General features: G+C 38.3%; 1 protein-coding gene across 4 annotated transcripts in view; it reads left to right on the forward strand.

Annotated features, from left to right (window-relative positions):
* Positions 1–19544, forward strand: part of EFNA5 (ephrin A5) — a 206558-nt gene that overhangs the window by 134022 nt on the left and 52992 nt on the right. The gene's annotated exons all lie outside the window — the stretch shown is intronic.

Consider the following 19544-nt stretch of genomic DNA (forward strand, 5'->3'; position numbering starts at 1 on the left):
TGGGATCCTCAGAAATTTTTAACTACTTGATGGTTCTGGCTTCATCCATTATATAGTCTTTTTAATTTTTATTGTTTCCCATACATCTGTGTAGATATGTTCTGACATTTACAAAACCTTTTTGACTAATCTCATAGGCTGACCTGCACACTGGAATCATACCAGTGTTTGTTGCTGCTAATTATTCTGGGTAAACCTCTGGGAATTGGGCCCCTTCTCAATGGCTTTGGAAAAGCAACTAAACATTTAGTTCCCTCTCAAGAATATTACTTACTTCATCTTTGTAACTCCAGGTTAAGGTAAAACTTGTGTTCTGCATAGAGGTAGTGTCCACAAAACTGCTAGTTTGATTTTGTTCTTTGTTAGTTTGAGGTGAGGAAGAAGGAAAGAGGGAAGGGACTGTATTTGGCTCTGCAGTTTAACAAAACCAGCTGTGTAATGTGGTGCAAGTGGGTTATTAGATATGACATAATGTGTAGTATTTCTATCATGGCGTTATATATCTGTCAGGCTTTCGGCAGTCATTTTTTTCTGTGTTTGAAGTCCTTCTCATGTATTTTCAGTGGGTATCAGTTAAAATGTCCAGAAATCCCTCTGCAACCAATCACTTTTGCTTCCTCTAAATATCTGCCTTTAATTGATGGCTTGTTAAACTGAGTTAGGAAGCCATGGGGATCTCAACCTACACTGTGTGGACACAGCCGTAACTTGACATGAAGAGAATGGATTTAGAAATGTTTAGGCAGCATGGCTACATCTAGATAATTATTTTTGCAATTAGAAATTTGTGTAATTGAACAGCTGACAAAATTTTAATTCCTCTTCTGGTCAGGAATGCATCCTGTACTTCATGTTTTGAAAATGTTTTATATGCCTATTTTCTAATTACTGTTAAAGAAGAAACACATAAACAGTAGCTCTTTTGTTTTGTAGTAATTGCACAGACACAGGTTTTGAAAGAAGTTGAAGCATGCAGCAGTCTCAGGTGGTGTGAGAGAAAAGAGATTTTCCTTCCATAGGAAAGAGGTTTTTTGCTAAAAGGAACCTCTCTAGTCCTCCCCCCAAAAATTGCAAACACAAAAACCTAAAGCACAGAACAACAAACCCCTTAAAAATCTGTTGCTGCTTTTGTATATCTTCGCTTTCAGTAGCCTGTGTATCAGCAAGTGTCTTGTTTAGATACCCTATTAAGTCACACACTGATATCCTTGCTGGTTTAAGTCTATTTGCAGTGGTATATGATGCAGACATTTCAGATCAGCAAAAATGATATGGAAAAAGAAAGCTTTATGACATTTTAGCACACGCTATTGGATTTCTTTGACGATGTACCTTGCCTGTAATAGAATATAAAAGAAATATCCAAATACTAAGGTCCTTTTTGACTTCCTGCCAGGGATTTTAGGGCCACAGACTCCCAAGTTTGAATAAACTAGTGAGATTTTACCCACAGAGAACTGCTGATGCCATTTTTTGGATGAAAATTAAACACTGGAAGTCATAATCTTTGCATTCTGTTCAACCACTCTGCAGTTTTGTGCTGCTGCAGGCTGTGCTACAGAATTGAGTAACACTCAAACTTGGACTTATCAGTAACCAAAGCAGGTAAGCCTTTGCAGTCCTGAGTTATTAGCTCCCCAGCTTTACCAACCACTGACATGGCTACTTCCAGCTGTTATTTCATGCAGTTCTGTATATTGCTCTTAAATGCAGACAGTCTTTCTTTTATTAAAAACAAACCAAAAAAAAAATAGCTCCTTTTTTTTAAGCATATACATGTCAAAATCAGATAATTAGTTTTTTAATTGCTGTGACTATAAATTGTTCCTTGGGAACGTGGTAATGCAAATCTTTTTAATTTCTAAGTAGTTGAACACCAGAAATTTGGATTGAAAGGAAAAAAAAGAGCAGTTGAAAGAGTAAGTCCAAAATGGACTTAGGACTTAGTTTTGAAACAGAAGACTTTCTGAAGTCAGACTGCTGGACACAAGGGGGAGTGAGGACAACCACAGCCAGCAAGAAAACATTTCTCTGGAACTTTGGGGGCTATCATCTTTTCACAAAATTTCTCAGGGAAGTCAGTATTTCTAGCAAACCACCTTCAACAAACGTAGCTTTGAGGATTTGTGGTGTTGCTGTGCAGTGCTGGTTGTCACACCATTCTGCCAGCCCTGGTGCAGCAGTGGGGGTGAGGGAAGGAGCCCATGCGCTGGAGACCCTTTGCTTAACAGAATTCTTAACAGAATTTTTCCAAAGTACATCTCATTTTGGAAGGAGAGAATCATAATTAAAGGAACTTGCTTGCCATGAAGTGCAGCATGAACTCTGATTAAGCAAACTGCCATTTTTAGCTTTTCATAAGGTCCTTAGCAAAAATATAAGGTGAAGGTAATATAGTTCATTTTTCAGAGGAACATGTGGAGCAGACACACAGTGGCTGAACAGATAAATGGCGCTTTGCATGTTAGTGGAGACTTCGATGTAAAGATTCCAGTAAGTCAGTTTGCCGGTGTTGCAGTTAAGGCTTTTCATCAGTCTTGCATTTGCATTATTGGGTAGTTTTATTTCAGAAGTGCATATATCTCAGATAACCAATCAGTTTCATGCAACTGATCTGTATCTGTTTGTGATTCCACGTTCTTTACCTCCCACATGAGTTGTACCTTTCTTGTGCAAATAAGCTGCTGCCACTGCCTCTGCTTGATCTCTATACTACAGATGTTTCTAATTAACTCTACTGTGACGGGCCAGGAGGATATAGTTACAGGGGTTGACAGGTCCCAGGGTCCTTGGAGGCACTGGTGTGTCACCTGACGCATTCCTTGTGCTAACATCTTTTTGGCAAGCTTTCCTAATTATTACAGCCAACCAGTACCTCTGTGTTTAATATGAAGAGTGTGGAGTGATAGCATATAAAAGTCAGCAAAGAATGCAGGCTTATGAGGATGGAAATATTTCAGTATCTGTTTGGTGGTTAGAGGCATTGATGATGCCATTATGCCCAATTTCTTTTTTTTTTTTCTGCATTGTTTTGCTTGGCTCCAACAATGCAATTAGGCTTGCTTTGCTGTTTAAAGTCAGAAATAAGATTATAAGATTTCCTGCATTTCTCTACCCCCAGTAATTTATCAAAGCTTCATTATCCCATGGAAAGGACTGTGACATTCTTTTTTTCTTGGAAGATTTAGATAGAAAAGATCATTGACAGCCAAACATTAGCATACCAGTTATTATGAGACAACTTCTCTGTACAGCAGATTTTAAGTGGTATGTGTGCTATGTCATGCACCTTTTCTCACTTAAGGTTTTTTCTCAGACTGGGACAGAGAACCATCAACTGGAGAGTATTTCCACACACATGGGGAATCTCTTGTGCTATATGAACATGACTGCTCCTTGATTCTGGGTTAACTTTGCATTTAAAAGCACCTGGAAGAGGTGAACAATATTAATGAGGAGGATATTGCACCTGGAGACGGCTGGGTATCCAGAAAATGTCTTCACCTTGCTGCTTGATATTATCAAACAGAAGTGAAGGTGCATGCACACTTCACTAATGAAAGATAGGAGTTACCTTTCCAATAAAGAAAGGCTGATTCTTTCTTACACTTGGAAATGAGAACTGCCCTTCTAATGAATTAAAGATTAGGATTCTCATTCTCTTAGATCTATCACTTGAGAATAAGAGTAATTATTTCCTATTGCTCTTCATGGAATACAGTTATAATTGGCTTAATGTAACAATGTTCACATTAACACTTAATTGTTAATGTCCTCCTAGTTTGAGGAAATCATCATCTCTTCATATTTCATCACTAGAGAACGTTCTTACATTGAAATAGCTTTTGGAATCACTGTATAAAGGAAGAACTACATATGATCTCTTGCTGGGAAGGTGTAATTTAGATATATACTGCTTTTTCTCCTTGAAAATTGTTTCTATTGTATTTTGGTTAGTCAAACTTCTTTAGAGGCTAAATTGCACAGACAAGATTGTTTATTGTATGGAAGTATATAATGGTGTTCACTGGCAGAGAAGGGATGTGGCTTTCTTTGTCTTGTTTATGCATTCTGTCTTGTGCTGGAAGACATATTAGGAAGAATGGAAAAATTGCACAGGGGAAAGGTCAAGCTGACAGTTGTGGTCTGTAGTTTTCCCGTTCCAGGTTACTTGATTGCATCTTGTTCCTTTCTATCAGACGCGAAATCTTTATGAAAACAGACAACCTTTTGTCTTAGACTGTCCACTGAGCACCAACATTTATGCATTCAGGTGTATTGTAGAAAGAAAGAATGGTCACAACATCACTTTATCAAAGCAAGCAAATACTTGCCTTGAAAGTATTGAAGGGATGAGTATGCTTGGTCGTTAAAACAGTTAAAAGTAGTAAGATCATCTCATCAACCTCAGCAACAACCCTGAGGATGGTTCAGGTGCCATTCTGTCTGGTAAAACTGAGCAAAAGAGGAAAATGTCTGTAAGTCTAAGTAGAGGCACAGCAAAGCAACACATATTTAACACTACCTAAATACAGTAGAGAGAATGTTCAGAATGTGACAGTGGACCAGCATATTGCTCATGGTATTGTGCCAGTCTGTGGACAGTGCATTACTGTTGTTTGGACCAGCTAAGGCGGAAGTTTTGTGCCAAACTAGTACTGAATAAAAATTTGTGACAAGTCACTGGTATTTCCCTCTTCTATTTGCTATTTCAAAAGAAAAGTTATCAAAAATAAACTTCGTCTCTTTCTGTCCAGCCTGACAGAGGGCCATAGGGAGACTGGAAAGGTAAGTGGAAAGAAAGACAGCTAGGGGATTTCTTGATTGGAGAAACTCTTTCCTTCTGCTTCAAGTTGCCTTACTCTATTGCTTCAAGAGGTTCCCTGAACAGAGTTCCATTCTGTTGTGCGTGTTCTTATTTCCTTCACTAGGACGTTCTCCCATAAATGAGATGAGGAAACTGCAAAAGGAGCAGAGCTTTCCAGGACAGAACAGAACAAGAAAGACAAACAGAAAGGGGAAACCCATCCTTGTCTTACTTGCTTTTATTCACTTCCTTCCATTCACTTCCTTCCATTGTCAGCAGGAGATTTGCAGACATTGTATTGTGAGGATATTAATGTCATATAAATGAATGGTTTTGTCTACTAGCTGTCTAGAGGCAATGCTCCATAATGCAGTGCATACTAGTATTTAATTTTATTTCAACTATATACTTTAGGTCCATTTTCACTAAATCACTAAAGCACACCACATCTGTGTTCTGTTTTGTTGGAGTACAAATGATTAATCTCGGCTTTTAACATCTTATTTCAGTTCTTAGATTTGTCAGAGCTGCTGATTCAAAGTTGGTTCCAAAAAACAAAATACATGTGTGTGCAAAAGGAAGGAGGAGGTGGAGGAGGTGGAGGAGGGCTTTCATTGTAGGACCCCAGGGAACTCCTTGTAACGTAGGAGTGTGATAGTTGAACACTGGAGTATTTCAAAAGCACCTTTGGAACGTGAGCCCACTCCTCTAAATAATGTTGATTGGCATGATTATGATTCTGGAATGTCTGTGAAAGGATCGATTCTAGCACGAGCTGAAGTCTTAAGAAGTAATTTACTGACAAGTGAGAAACTATAGAATTAATTTTCTTCTGTTCTTATAATACAACCATTAGTTTGTTTTCTCAAAAACATCTGCTCCTCTCTTTTTCTTGGAAGTACATGCTAAAAATACTGTCATTAAAAGGAACTTTTTCCTTCTCTGCCTAAGGAAGATTGTTTAAAATAAAATTTTAATTTTTTTTTATCATATCTGTCTTGCCTGTTTAAATCTTTTTTATAATCTCATTTTATTTGGTATTAACTGGTTTTCAACTTTCAGGCTTTGGGAAAAAACATCTTCAAGAGTTCTCCTACTTAAATAAATAAACATCTGTGTTTTAATATTCCTTTCAATATCATTCAAGGCAGATTTTATGTAGATATATTTGTTCCATATAATCTATGTTAGCTGTGCACCTGACATGTATATTAGTTATCTGTTTCAAGGCAAACACAACTGCAATTCAGCAGAGACCAGAAGAGAAATAGTAAAATACATCCTTCTCATCAGAAAGTCAGGCAAGGCAAATAATCCGATATCAACAACCTAGCAAACCTTACAGAATATATGTATGAAAAGCTGAGAAGTAGATGCTAACCACGTGAGAGATCAAATAAGAATTTAAGTAACAAGCACCATAAATTTTTCCAGATTTAGTCCTCTAGTAAGTGCTTGTCTACTCTGCAGTCTGGAAAAAAATCTGTATCTGTAAAACAAGCATTCATTTCTTTTTCGTCCTAATTTTTTATGATTTGTGCTGTACTGTTGCATCTGCTGAAATACTCTCTTCCAACATCCATGCAAATTATAATTTGTGCTGGCTTCACAGTTGTTCAGGTGATTGTCACAGCAAGTCCTAGAAGAATGTCCTCTGTGTGCCTGTGTGTGTCAGTGCAATATATCCTAATGGACAAAAAAGATACATGAGCCCTGCTAAGAAACGTTAAAAAATAATTATCAGTGCAAGCATATTTTGGCTTTCCTTATTCGAATTAACATATCTAATTGGGATGTTGAGCTTTACTTTGGCTGTGCTTAGGCTTGTTCAAAGGCCTTGACTAGATATTTATGAACGCTTAAACAATGATGTGAGTCTGAGATTCCCTACCTATAGAATGTATGCTTGTACATGTGGGTGCTCATTCATTTGTTCTCAACTTCTTTTTCTGCGCCCCAGTTACAATTTTGTAACTGTTATTGTAGTCACAAGATACATGATGTGGTCTGTCCTACTTTGTCCTGCAGACCATGTAGGAGGTAGGGAGGGTAAAGAGCATGGGTATGCATTCCCTTCCCTGGAATCTGGGAGGACTGTTTTGCCATGACCTTGCTCTGGCTTTTCTCTACATTCTTTGCTGTCCCCAAGCTGTGAGGCTGATGTGTTTTGACAAAATAATTTTGTTAAGTGGAAGTCCCCTTAAAAAAACAGAAATAAAAATTGATGGGAACTTTACATGATTAAGTGTTCAGTGAATTTTTTCTGAAGTAAGTTCAGTGAATTTACTTAGGAGCAAATTCTGATAAGTATTTTGATTATCAGCTTCATGTGCTCTCAACTGGAGCAGTCTGAATTCTCTCTGTAGTTACTATGACATGAGAACTGTCTGGGCTTGGCCAACATGTTAAACCATGTTTGCAGAAAGAGTACATCAATGAATTTTCTTTGCCTAAGGTTTTGTTTTAAATTTTAAATAGCTATCATAAGAGAATCTTAAATCTGTTGCATTTCATTCTCTCTTTTTATGGAGGAGAAAGAACCTGAAGAAGTTTTCAAGGGAATAGGAAGCAGGATAGAGAGAAGTGTCACTTCATTTCTTAAGTCAGTGTAAGACCATGCTAAACATTAGAAGGAATGCAAGCAAAAAAAGGAGCCGTATTTTTAAAAATCAACAGTTTCAACAACATTCCTTGGTTTAGGACAGAATACATGTCACCTGCTTGTCTTGTGAAAAGAACAGCTGGTGGAAAAAATAAAAATGTGTATTATAAAATGGTCACTGAAGAAAACACGGGTTGGTTATGTTTGGGTCACCAGTATAAACCTTTTGGTGCTGTTTTGCCCACAACTCCATGAACTGAAATCAAAGATGGAAAAAACAGTTCTACAGATACTATATCTGAGTTATGGGGACACAGGTGGCCATGAAATGCCACTCATCCCTTAAACAAAAGAGTTTGGAATGAGAAGCAGTAAACTGTTCTCCAGATGTTTATCTCTTTGCTGTACATTTCTTTTGTGTGAAACAACTGCCTGCCATATACAGTATTTGATTTAATTCCAGGTTCTGTTGAAGAAAGTAATAATTGAGATATTGAAGCAAGTGTACTTCAGCTGAAGTTTATTTCACTTTGGTTGAGGAGATGCAACCTGCAGCAACTTTCCTTTCCAAATTTAGAAGTTTTGAGTGTGGTGGGAACCTGAGTTGTATCATTCTATTATCTCAGTCAAGAAGTGAAATTACATACCAGGCAGGGAATGGAAAGCTGCAGCATTTTATTGGCAAAGCCAGGACCAAAACAATTTGCGGTAACTTGCTCCAGAGCAAGAGTGCCTCTTATTTGTCTCTCAGTGAAATCGTGTGTAATAAATTTCCTCCTGGTGCTGTATCAGCAAGTAAGTACTTCTACTGTATCTTAAAAGCTTTTCATACTTAAAGTTCTTCAGTGCTCTTTAAATTTTATGTGTGCTTTGAGTAACTTTCTTTTACACTTAAACCCCCTCCTGTTTTGAAGCTTTACTGAAAGTGAACTTGCATAAGAAAATTATTGCTGTGCTTAGAAGAGGTTTGCCAGATAAACACTTCATTCCCAGATATATAGCTTAATAACTGCATCTTTATACCTTTAAAACAGATCATGAGTTGTGCACAATTGTAGCATTTTCAGATTAGAGCCTCTCGCTCCCTTTTTCTCTCCATGTTGCTCCCCTCCCCCTTCCTCAAAAGAAAGGAGAAAAATGGGATGGGGAGAGGTTTGTGAATTTATATAAAACTATGTAAAGCATATATTCAGCTGTTGTGTGGGGAAACCTACCCAGCTATATCATTTGTACATTAATTCTGGCAGGAGTTTTCTCAGCCATATTCTCTAGATCTAGTAATTCCATTGGTTACAGTCCTGTTTTATATCAATATTACATTCTTACACTGTCTGCAGTGTTAAGCCCTAGTGATTTTATTTCTGAATGCTTTTTTAGAAAACATACTTTTAGCTTAATCTACTTCCTTGCTACATAGTGATTTAAGAGGTATTCGATCCATTTCTGAAACTTTTGGCTGGGAAGAGGCTTTTGGGATTGTTCAGAGAAAGGTCATACAGTTAAAAGCAACACGAACTCTCAAACATACAGATAGGGGACCACTCCGTAAGGGAAGCAATTCAATGTTAATACTTCCTTCTATTTGTTTAAGAAAACTGTGTGTTTTTTAGGCACAGTGTTAGTGTCCAGCTGTTTCAAATGAACTTCTTAGGTTATATTGGTTTTCTGTTTTCCATTTCTTGAAGCTGTCATAGTAGAAACAAAAGTTTTCTGTTGTAAACAGAAATGTTTCTGTTTTGTAAGGTGACCAAAGGCTACTCTAAACCTGAAAAAAAAAATAAAAAAAAAGAAAAAAAAAGAGAGCTTTAAAAGCACATGTGAGACTCATCAGAAAAATCACAACTGAAAGCCTAGCTACTCAGATGTTGATTTTTTTAAAAAATTATTTTATTTCTTAATCTGCAGCCAAGAAGCAAGAGGTTTTGTGAAATCTAGTTTAAGATAGTGATAGAATTCCCACTGATATTAATGGAAACAGGTTCAGACCTTCTGTATTAAATTGTTTCTCATGCAGCATTGTGGGTGGCATGCTTGGAACAAAGTTTGCAGTTGAATTTACAGTACTAACACCAACTCGTCAGTGGAGCAGATGTTTTGTTTTCTGTTTATTTGATACATTCTTCAATTCAAGACTTGATGCTTCAGCCAAAAGCTTACTACGGGAACCTAAAATGCTTCTGTCTTTGTCTTGTCAAATAACTGCACGCAGTTAAGATCTTCAGCATGAAGTACAATTACTGTAGTTTCATTGATCACCTGATATATCCAAGGTATATTAAGGCAAACCCAAAAAAGAATGTTTTGAAAAGGAAATAATTGCAGGAAACAGTTGATCAAGAAGTTACAGTATGTAGGACACACTGGAATTCATGTAGCCTGAAGCAGAAAGTTCCTTCTCAATTTCTAGGCTTTCTTTAGACCTCTAAGTATTTGGCGAGAAATTCAGAACTTAGTTTAACTTTCTACTATGCAATCTTGCAGGAGCCATTGAATAAGTTAGATGGTTATTTAAAGGTATTGACTGTATTAGATAATTGACTTTTTTACAAATCAGCTTAATTAAATCAGTTAATCAGCTTTTTGCTGTACTTGTTTAATGTCTGTTGTGCTTCAAATTGATTGTTACTGTTGTCTGCTGCCTAAGAAGGCATCCGGGGTTCTATTGTCACTATGCTTTTCAGCCGCACGATGAGCAAGGAGTCATTGTGGCATTGCCCGGATGCAGGCATAGCTACAAGCACCTGGCATGGGCCTGGGCTGTGCCCTCCTATCTGGGAAGCTCTGAGAGGTGCAGGAGGTGAAGGGGGAAGCAGGTCTCCTGGTGCTGAAGCTGGGGGGTCCCAGTCATGTCAGTTACCCAGCGCCAGGCCGTGAGCCGTGCATGGCAATGGGAGATCTGTGCTGGGCTGCAGAGCAGGGAGGTGATAAGGATCTGTGCCACCATGGGCCATCGTCACCCCATTGGTTTGGGAATTTTCTTCTGGAGTGGAGAGGGAGAAAGGCTAGGCAGTACTTAAAACCCATGAGCTACCAAGGGGCTAAAAGCTAGAAAAAAGACGCTTGTCCTGCCTTCAAGTTTATCTAATGCATCTAAGACCTGAGAGATTGACTCAGTGTCTGCTGAGTGCCTCTGGAGCCAACGTAGGGCTGACAAAGCTGTGGTAATGCATATCTAGCAGGACTTTATGAACCCAAGGGAATATATTGAAGTCAAATATACGTGGTACGCTACCCTGTCTTTTCTATTACCCACAGTATTTACCTCTTACCTTAGGTAATTCAGGGATGGCAGTAGTCACCCGATTCTACTGAGCAGCTTGAATGGTTAGTCAAAGGAAAATACTACCCATGACTGTGTATAAGGACTACATTCTTGACTGAGAATAAATTGGTGTCCATTGTGCACAGCCTGTGAATTGTACAGAATGATACAATTGCTTACCGTTTTCATTTTGAGTAATGACTTGTCTGACTTATCTGAGTTTCAAAATACCTTTGGATGATCTAGATAACTGGAAATTTAAAAACTGAATATATTTAGATGGATATACTGCTTTTTCTGGAGTGTTTTGTACCAACAAACAATCTCTTTTTAGAAGGATTTGGACTTGGCTGGTAATAAAGATTACGTGGGCAAGATACTCCAGTTTTTCATTTGAAGTGATCAGAGTTAATTGTAAGGGGAATATGATTCAATGTAACTTCAATTACTGTTTTCCCCAGCAAACAATGTATTAAAAATGCAAAGGAATGTTATACCAAGTGTAGATATTCTCTTTTGTATTTTTCCTTTGCTGAATTATACCTTACTCAGTCAACTTTTCAAAAAATCAGTTATGCTGATATGCCTTCTGTGTGACAGGCTGCAACTGAAGCTCATTATTCATAAAACACACTATGTGTTGTATCCATTTTGCACTTAGGGGTAGTTTGCATACTCTTATGAGGAAAAATATTCAGTTTGCAGTAGTAGAAGGCAAGGCAAAAAATGGATGGAGTCCACAACCTCTTTCTTTGTGACAGAAGTGGGGACTTCTTTCATCCACTTTAAGGTTTTTTCTTGTCTCATCAATATCTACAAAGCAGGTGCTAAGTCAAAAAGCAGATAAGCTCTGAGTTCTTTATAAATCACTCCTTTTGCCTTGTAACAGGTAAAAAGTTAAATGAGGGTAGGAAAAGCTCCTATCTTGTCTGATTGGCAGAAAAGGGCCATGCCTGGTTGTAATTGCTTATTGGATGTAATTCTGTTCAAAGCCATTGACTTGGCAAGCCAGTCTTGCCAGATCCCGGACTCTATTGTATTTTTTGTGCTGTTGAGATGCAGTTTATAACATGAATGAAGAAGTATGTTGTTATAAGCCTAGTAACTACAGAGAAAAAGAAATCTAGAAGGTGTCGCTGGTGCATTATATGTGTTTAGGAATTGCAGAATGCATGCTCTGTGATAATGCCACGTTCTTAATGTCCAGCTCTTTTTCCTAAATGATCTCTGGAATATTTTTTCACAAGTTGGAACTAAGATGGCAACTTGAAAGGTCAGCATATGAAATCAATCAGAAAGGGATGTCAGAAGGACTTCTGTAATTATGTCAGTGTGTTAGATGCAGGGCAGTGACTGTTCCTCTCTGCCTTGTCCCATTTGCTTTCCTTGTAAAGTACACAGGTGCATTCATTGACCTTTGGCAGCTGATGCTATAAATGTATCCATTGAGGGCAAATTCCAGTATATCTTGTCACTGACCGTTGTCACCCACCTCTGTTGCATTTCTTCTCTGGCATGGACTTCACTGCCCCTTCGTTTTTTTTCCTCTCATAACCTGACGAAACTTGCTCTCTGAAACTTTGTTTGATTTTATTTCTGATTCTCAAAGGTGCTAAATGCACTGGGAATTAAATTACAAAGCTGATGTTACCTCATGTTCTGAAAACTAGCTCCCTGAGGCATTTCATCACTGTGCACACTGGAGACTTTACAGTGTGGCAGCAGGGCTGTAAAGTGCCTAAACAAAACATTATGCAGTTATTAAAAACAAAATAAAGTAATAGTAATGAAATAGGTTAAAGGAGGAAGAAACTCTTCCAGCCAGGTTTCTAGGCAGAACTGCCAAATGCTGCATATGCCTGGTGACGTGCATTTGGCAAGCACATCCTTGAGACCTGATACAGTCTGCAGGGAGGCAGCAAGGATTCCCCTGCCATTCTTCCTGCCCACCAAGCAGTGCTGTTCTGCCGGCTGGATCCCAGACATCGAGCTAAAGCCACAGCCGGGGATGTGGAGGGAATGGAAAAGAGGCACGGAAGGGAGGGCTGCTGCCCTCTGGAGGGATCACTAGCCGTGAAGCAGGAAGGCAGCTGGGGCAGATGTAAGCCCCAGGTATCACTTCTGGGGTGAAACACAGTGCAGAAGCAGGTGTAGAGAAAGAGGAGGAGGATGCTTTGGACTCCTTTTGACCTCTGAGCCCTTGCCCAGCTGAAATTGACCTCTGTGACAGCAAATTCTAGTCCTTTGTTAACATAATCTTAGGCTCCATCTTCTCATTTCTCCTTTTATGTATTATGTTCACACACTAATGTGCATCCCAAACACTAGTTTGTTGTTTCTCATATTATATTCTCACCCATTCTCCATTTGTATGAGGGGACTACTGCCTCTTGTGAAAGGAGTTGGCTTCTACTATGTTTGCTCCTGAAACGTCTGTTTCGAATTTACTGAGAGAGGAAGAAAATCAAATTTTTTCACAGAGTACTATTTTTCAGCTGGTTTTTTTTGCATGAAAATCATAATTAAAACTTGGATTCAGGTGGACTAAAGGTATCCACAAAATCAGGTTCAATTCACTGAGTGGTTTCAGGGAAACCAGTTGCAAGAGGTGAAAGTCATTTCAGCATTTAAAAAGGAAATTTAAATTTTAGAAAATATTAATTAAATTATAAGAGTTAAATGCTTCTCTTGTTCAAACTGAAAAGTTACTTGCACAACAATAATTCTTACACATTTATTCATCCTACATGATACAGCTAGCTCTTTTCAGCTGAAACCTGTGGTGACTGCTTCAGCAAGGAAATAGTCTGATGCAAGAGCCTCTCTATCTTCTGACTCTGTGAAGAGATTTGGGTGAAGTTCAGGTGGCAGAAACTACTTGTGATGTTGGCAAGTCTCCTGTCGGTGCAGCTGTTCAAATTGCATTGCTGAAAACAAAACTAAATGTTGAAATTGTAGGAATAGCAGATAAATCTGAAAGTTGGCTGTACTGCTCCTCTCATCTTCCTAATAGGATATTTATATGTCCTCATAGTATCCAAATGGCTCAGTCATCTGTGGTTATTTTCCCACAGCAGTGATATACTGCTGTTTTTAGCAGAGAAAACCTGAGGTAGGACTGCACACAGGAAGTTTATTATGTGGCCAACACTGGATCATGTTTGTTCAGGTCCCTTCTCTACCACTTGGTGCTTTGTCTTCTCTCATGGAGGCTGTCTACCTGCCTTTTGTTGTCAGCCATAATGGACAAGGAAAGAAGGTGGATAATCAGAGTAGGGTCTCACTTGATGTGTTTATTAATGTGCTTTTCTTTTCCAGTGTCTCAAAATGCCTTGATGAGCTGCTTCTTTATGCCAGTGTTGTGCAGAAATTAGGGTTTTTTTCAGGAGAAAACCGGGTTTCAGGGAGCCCCTGTGGTAGCAATCTCATCATTGTGCTGTGACACTTGGTGCTCATCACCTACTGGGTCTCACTCAGAGTAATACCCCATCAAGTACTAAGTGGCTGAGAGGTAAAATCCTCTGGCTGTTCAAGATCCTGCCGAGAAGTCTGTAGGTGTGGTGAAGGGCTTCTGTTCACTTTCCCAGTTAGTAGGTTAGAGGGGTGAAGCCTTAAAAGCTGTCTGCTGTTGCTTATCCTTCCTGTTGTGGGAGCTGTGTTTAAGTCAAATGAGCCCTGCTCTGGAGAATGTCATCTGCATGGAAAATAACAGCCTTGATTTGTCAGAGCTTCAGACTAAAACAGAGAAGAGTGTAGAGCTAGCTATTGTCTCTATCCTAGGATTAGGAACACAGTATCTTACAGGCCTTTGCTGCAAATAGCGAAACAATAGAACTCAGCACAATTGTTCTGCTGTCAATGAATGTGTTTGATGTTAATCTGCAAAATCCATCAGAGCAGGCTGTAAACAAAAATGTGAGAGTTTTGCAGATACTGGATGGAACCCATCCAGCCCGATCCAAATCATTTTTGCTGAATGTTTATTGCTGATGTAAATCTTAGCCTTACTGACAAGGGGGATTTAGAGTGCAAAAACCTAAGTTGTTTCCTGAAGCTGTAATAAGTCAGTGAGTAAGGAAACTCCTCTGCACTGACCCTTATATGAGACTACTTGTGGGTCACAAGTGGTTTGGTTAAGCTCATAGGAACATTTGTTTACACTGAGACTTTTACTATTTGTACCAAGAGGATGTTTAAGTCTTCTGCAGTCTTAATGGGTACTGAAAGGTCTGGGATGTGTCTTTCAGCTGAAACAGACATTGAGCGCTACAAACCTTGAAAGTAGTGCATTTTCATGCTCTGCTTCTTCATGTGAACCTTGCCTGGCTATGTGGCAGTTCTGTGAGCAGCTTGCTCTTCTGCTGTCTGTAGTGTTGCTGTGCACTCCTACTACTGCACACTGCTTTTTTGGGGCTGGAGAAAGCCTTTAGCCCAGAGACCAATTTTTGGAGTTGAGGAGAGGGCTACAAACAGTTTCGCGTAAGAGGTCCGCCAGCACCTCTCTGGAGACTGGGAACCAGGTGATAAACAGAGCAGCAAGATCTGGCTCAGCAAGGCTGGCTCAGATTCTGGCAGTTGCCAGGCTTTGTAGGAGCACAGACAGTTCCCTTAACTTCTGCTGTCAGTCACATCAATGTAAACCAACAGGCATCAACAAGGTTAATAAATTAAAAAGCAATACAATAATGCAAGCAAAAGTTGATTTAATTAGCTATTAGTTCTGATTACAGTATTGTTGAGTGGCTTACTGGATTTCATATCGGAAAGTTACTACGAGAGTACTTGTAGTAATATATATAAACATATGTTTGTTTACCCCAAGGTAAGGTGTAAGATGTGAGTGTGCGTATATATGCATTAAAAATGAACTGAAAATCCTGCTAACAAAACAAAACTATGCAGGTGAAGCCTACACAGAAGAGTCAAAACTGCAGGTTTTGCTTCAGTAAGTCAGTGTTGTCATATATTATGGGAGCTGGAATGCCAGTGTTAACTGAACCAAAAATGTTGGGTTTACAGTTCATTAGCAGTCTTGGTGAAATGAGCAGCTCACACTGAGCCATCTGAAAAAGTTTCTGTTTCTAGAATACTTTGAGCCCCAACTACAATGTTGAGGAGAGACAGCTGGAGGAAGTTGGATTGGGAAAAAGCCTGTCTTTTGGTACTTGTGCAGAATTCTGAGTGCTGGGGACAGTTGCCATTTCAAGAAAATTTCTATTTGGCAAAGACATATGGTCTCCTGACACATCGAGGATCTATAAACTAGGCCTGCAGTAAGCTCTTTCACACATTTACCCATTCCTTCTTTGGTTAAATTATTTCTGGCAGTACACTTGACAGCTGTAAATGTAAGGGTTCTGCACATCTCCCCCTGGACCAGACCTGTGAGCCGTGCAAGCGGGTCTGGGCACAGATACACACAGCTAGCTGATTCTTGTTTATCCTGACTAGAAGAATGTAAAAAATGTGCTGGCTTTCAAGGGTCAGAGGCTAAAATATGGATGTGTTTATTGCATATTTTGGTTGTCCTTTTAATAGACAGTTTGACACATTCTTTCGGTGAACTTTCTAGAAGACAGATAGCTCAAAATGGGCACAGGAGAAATCGCTCCTGTCAGGATTCCCATACATGTAATTACCTTCAGGTGTCAAATGTAGTTAGTGACTGTTGCTTTTAATTTTTTTTGCTGTTCAGACATTTATGACTTGTTGTCAATGAGATATTTAATTTTATTAATGTGGACATTCTTAAAGGGAGGACATGAAAGATCAGTTGTTTCAGACTTTGCTTTCCCTTATGAAATGGCCGGTATCACATTGTAGATAATTGTTTTGAAGACATGCTTTAGGTTCACATTTTGAGTCAGCTCTGTGAAGGGATGCCTAGGTCTTATTGCATAACTGAAGCACTGAAAGCTGCTCTTAAGGCTTTCCTTTTGTGTGTGTTACAGCTAGATCATTATGAAAAGCTGTTTTGAGCTCCTTTGTTCCTTTGCTTTTAAGCTCTTTGTGTGATATGCTTAACTGTTTTAGAAGTTATTAAATCAGCTAATCTACCAGGGTACAAAAATAGTGACAAAATGTGCATCTTAAAATTACTAGCCTGGGAATGTAATTGTCAATACCTATTACTTTGCATTCAAATGAATACTCACAATTTTTTTTTGCAGCAACTAATAGAAGGGTAAAATTATTGTAGTCAGAAACTAAAAGTCCCATGATACAGAAGAGAGCAGTATTGAGAAAACACAGTATAAAATCTGTTTTGAATATGACTGGCTTTAGGTTTTCCTGATGTACTGAAAAAAATGGTAGTCAATGAGAGAAAAGAAAGTGGATGTTTTATTATGGTTGGACATATTTAGAAAAAATCACTCAAAGCAACAATACAAAAGAACTAAAATTATTTTCTGTGTCATATGCAGCCAACTCTCAATAATTTAATTAAGCCTTCGATAACCTTTTGCTGGTCCAGGACTTCTGGAATGATACAGCTCTTCTTTTTCAGTCCTAAAGTGTGACTGTGTTTCCATATCCAAGAAAAACTGGAGACCAGCCTTTTTTTTTTTTGGTGTATATGAATGCAATCTCAACATGACAGAAGGAGAATGTTCAAGCTAATTACAACAGGAATTATTGGTTTTGTTCATATAGGAACGCCTTTAATATTTGGAAGAGTGGTTTAATGATGTGATCTGGCATTTATTCTGCAGTGCACCATCATCAGACAGGAAAAAAAAAACCAAACCCTCAGCTGGCATTTTTGCCTGAGGGCTGCTGAGAGCTGATTATTCTTCTAATCAGAATCATCACAATCAAGGCAGACAATTAGCTAGGTTAGGTCTCTGCTGATTTCTCCTGTGGCCCTAAGCATAAGATGGCCTTGAGCATTCTTAAATCCTATCAACAAGTATTTGAGTAATACCTGTTTTGCTCCACTGTTGTCATTAAGACCCTCTTTTCTTCTGCAGAAGTGGTAGGTTGCACTCATGCTTATTTATATTACTCTGATTCCGGAAGGCATGAACTGTTGTTCAAAAGAGAAAGCTTACTAGCCTAGGCAATAGAGTTTTAGTTCCTCGTGTGTAGCATGAAATTGTAGACATTATTTTGGTATACCATGCATGTGTTGTGAATGTGTACCTAATTCTGTATTTCTATCAGTAGCATTTATTTTCATACATAAACACATATATTTAAACAGTCAGCTATGTAATCAAATATACAACTTGAAGATGTCATGGCGTGAGCCTTTGTGTTTGTAAATGGCAATGTGCTCCTTCTACCTGCAGCCTCCTTCAGTCATTAATTCTGGTTCTCCTGTATTATTTTTGCACACAGCTGATACTATTCTTCTCGAGTTTATCTGCCCAAGTGGTCTACTTGATATCTAAGTTATTACTAATAATGTAAATTTCTGAATATTTCTGTAGTATAAAAAACAAAAAGGGTTTGAGATTTACTTTTTTATTTCAGAATACAGATTCTTTCCATTATTAATCAATATAAGAATTAATTCTTGAGACAGTCTGGGAGTTTTACACCAAATGTAATTTATTTTTTAAAGTAATTAGTCATGTCAAGATGATTCTTTTTCTGTACTTGTTGATGGAAGAACTCAGCTTGCTAAGTGGCTATTTCGTAGCTATGTGAACTTGCTACCACTGCAATTTAATAAAATTTTGGAAACAGTGGCTGTTTTTTTCAGCGTTAGACAGCAGAATGAAGATTCTTGAGTTTTATGTATTTTGAAGAATTTAAATAACAATGTTCAGCAGATAAAAAAAAATCTAATTTTAAGGCTGCAGAAATGAGAAAACTGTTTACCCAATCAACCCCAACGTATTAAGAAGTCATCTCTTTTTTGCTGCACTGGAAAATGATCTCTATGTTTCAGGTTGAGAAGTTTAAAATAATTGACTTTGAAAGGAAGAACAGGTTTCAGTTAGCTTTTATGCAAATTTACTCATTTGTAGTGCGTTAACGAGAGAAGATATCCCATACCCCATGTGTTACCAGCACACTCATTTGAACAGTCTGTTTCTACACAGCACACACACACAGAGCTGATACTAATGGACCCAGTAGTGTTTTAGTCCTTTGCTGCCTGAGTATTTAATCAAGAGCATCGTCTCAACAGGTAAAAGCGAGAAAATTACATGGGTGAAATGAATTAAGCTTTAATGTTTGAACACATAGGAATTATGTGCTGCCACCTACATTCAGATTACTGGTAAAGATCAATGATAGAGTATTGATAAAGTCTCAGGTCATTTGTTATCTTGCTTAGTGTGGAGATAGTGGTGGTAGTGTCATGACCTTCTAATGGACTGAAGAACCATATTTAAAATGTTAATCCCAGTAAGAACTTTTTTTTTGTGCTATAAAAGGTGCCCACTCATTAAAGTAAAAGCTTTTTAACCCTTTCCCTCAGTGGATTAAGAGTCAAGTATTGACCGCTAAGATATCTGTAGTTCAGTTTCCCGGAGATGGAGTATTAAAGGCATAAGAGGAATTACTGTAATAATATTGGTAATAAATGATTCTCAGTATGAAGCTCTTCGTTATTATGTTTCATATCATAAAATGCTGTGTTCACACATTCTTCTTTGGCTGGGGTAGTTTTCCTCTGACATCAGCATAATAATGAATAATTTTACATTTAGTCCATGCAGATTCACTACTTAGTTGAGTGCCTTTTGTACAGTTAGGCCTCATTTCAGGAAAGTATTTAATCATTTACCTAAATCCTTCAGCTTTGTGTGTGCTTAATTCTAAAGCATCAGCTTAATTGCTGTCTTGAAGAGAGCTGCTTATTAGAATAGAGGACCTTAATAGTCACGTCTGTAACCTTTTAGGAACTTGGGGGCTAC

Source organism: Corvus moneduloides, chromosome Z, assembly GCF_009650955.1.
Source record: "Corvus moneduloides isolate bCorMon1 chromosome Z, bCorMon1.pri, whole genome shotgun sequence".
In the NCBI taxonomy this organism is placed as follows: Eukaryota; Metazoa; Chordata; class Aves; order Passeriformes; family Corvidae; genus Corvus; species Corvus moneduloides.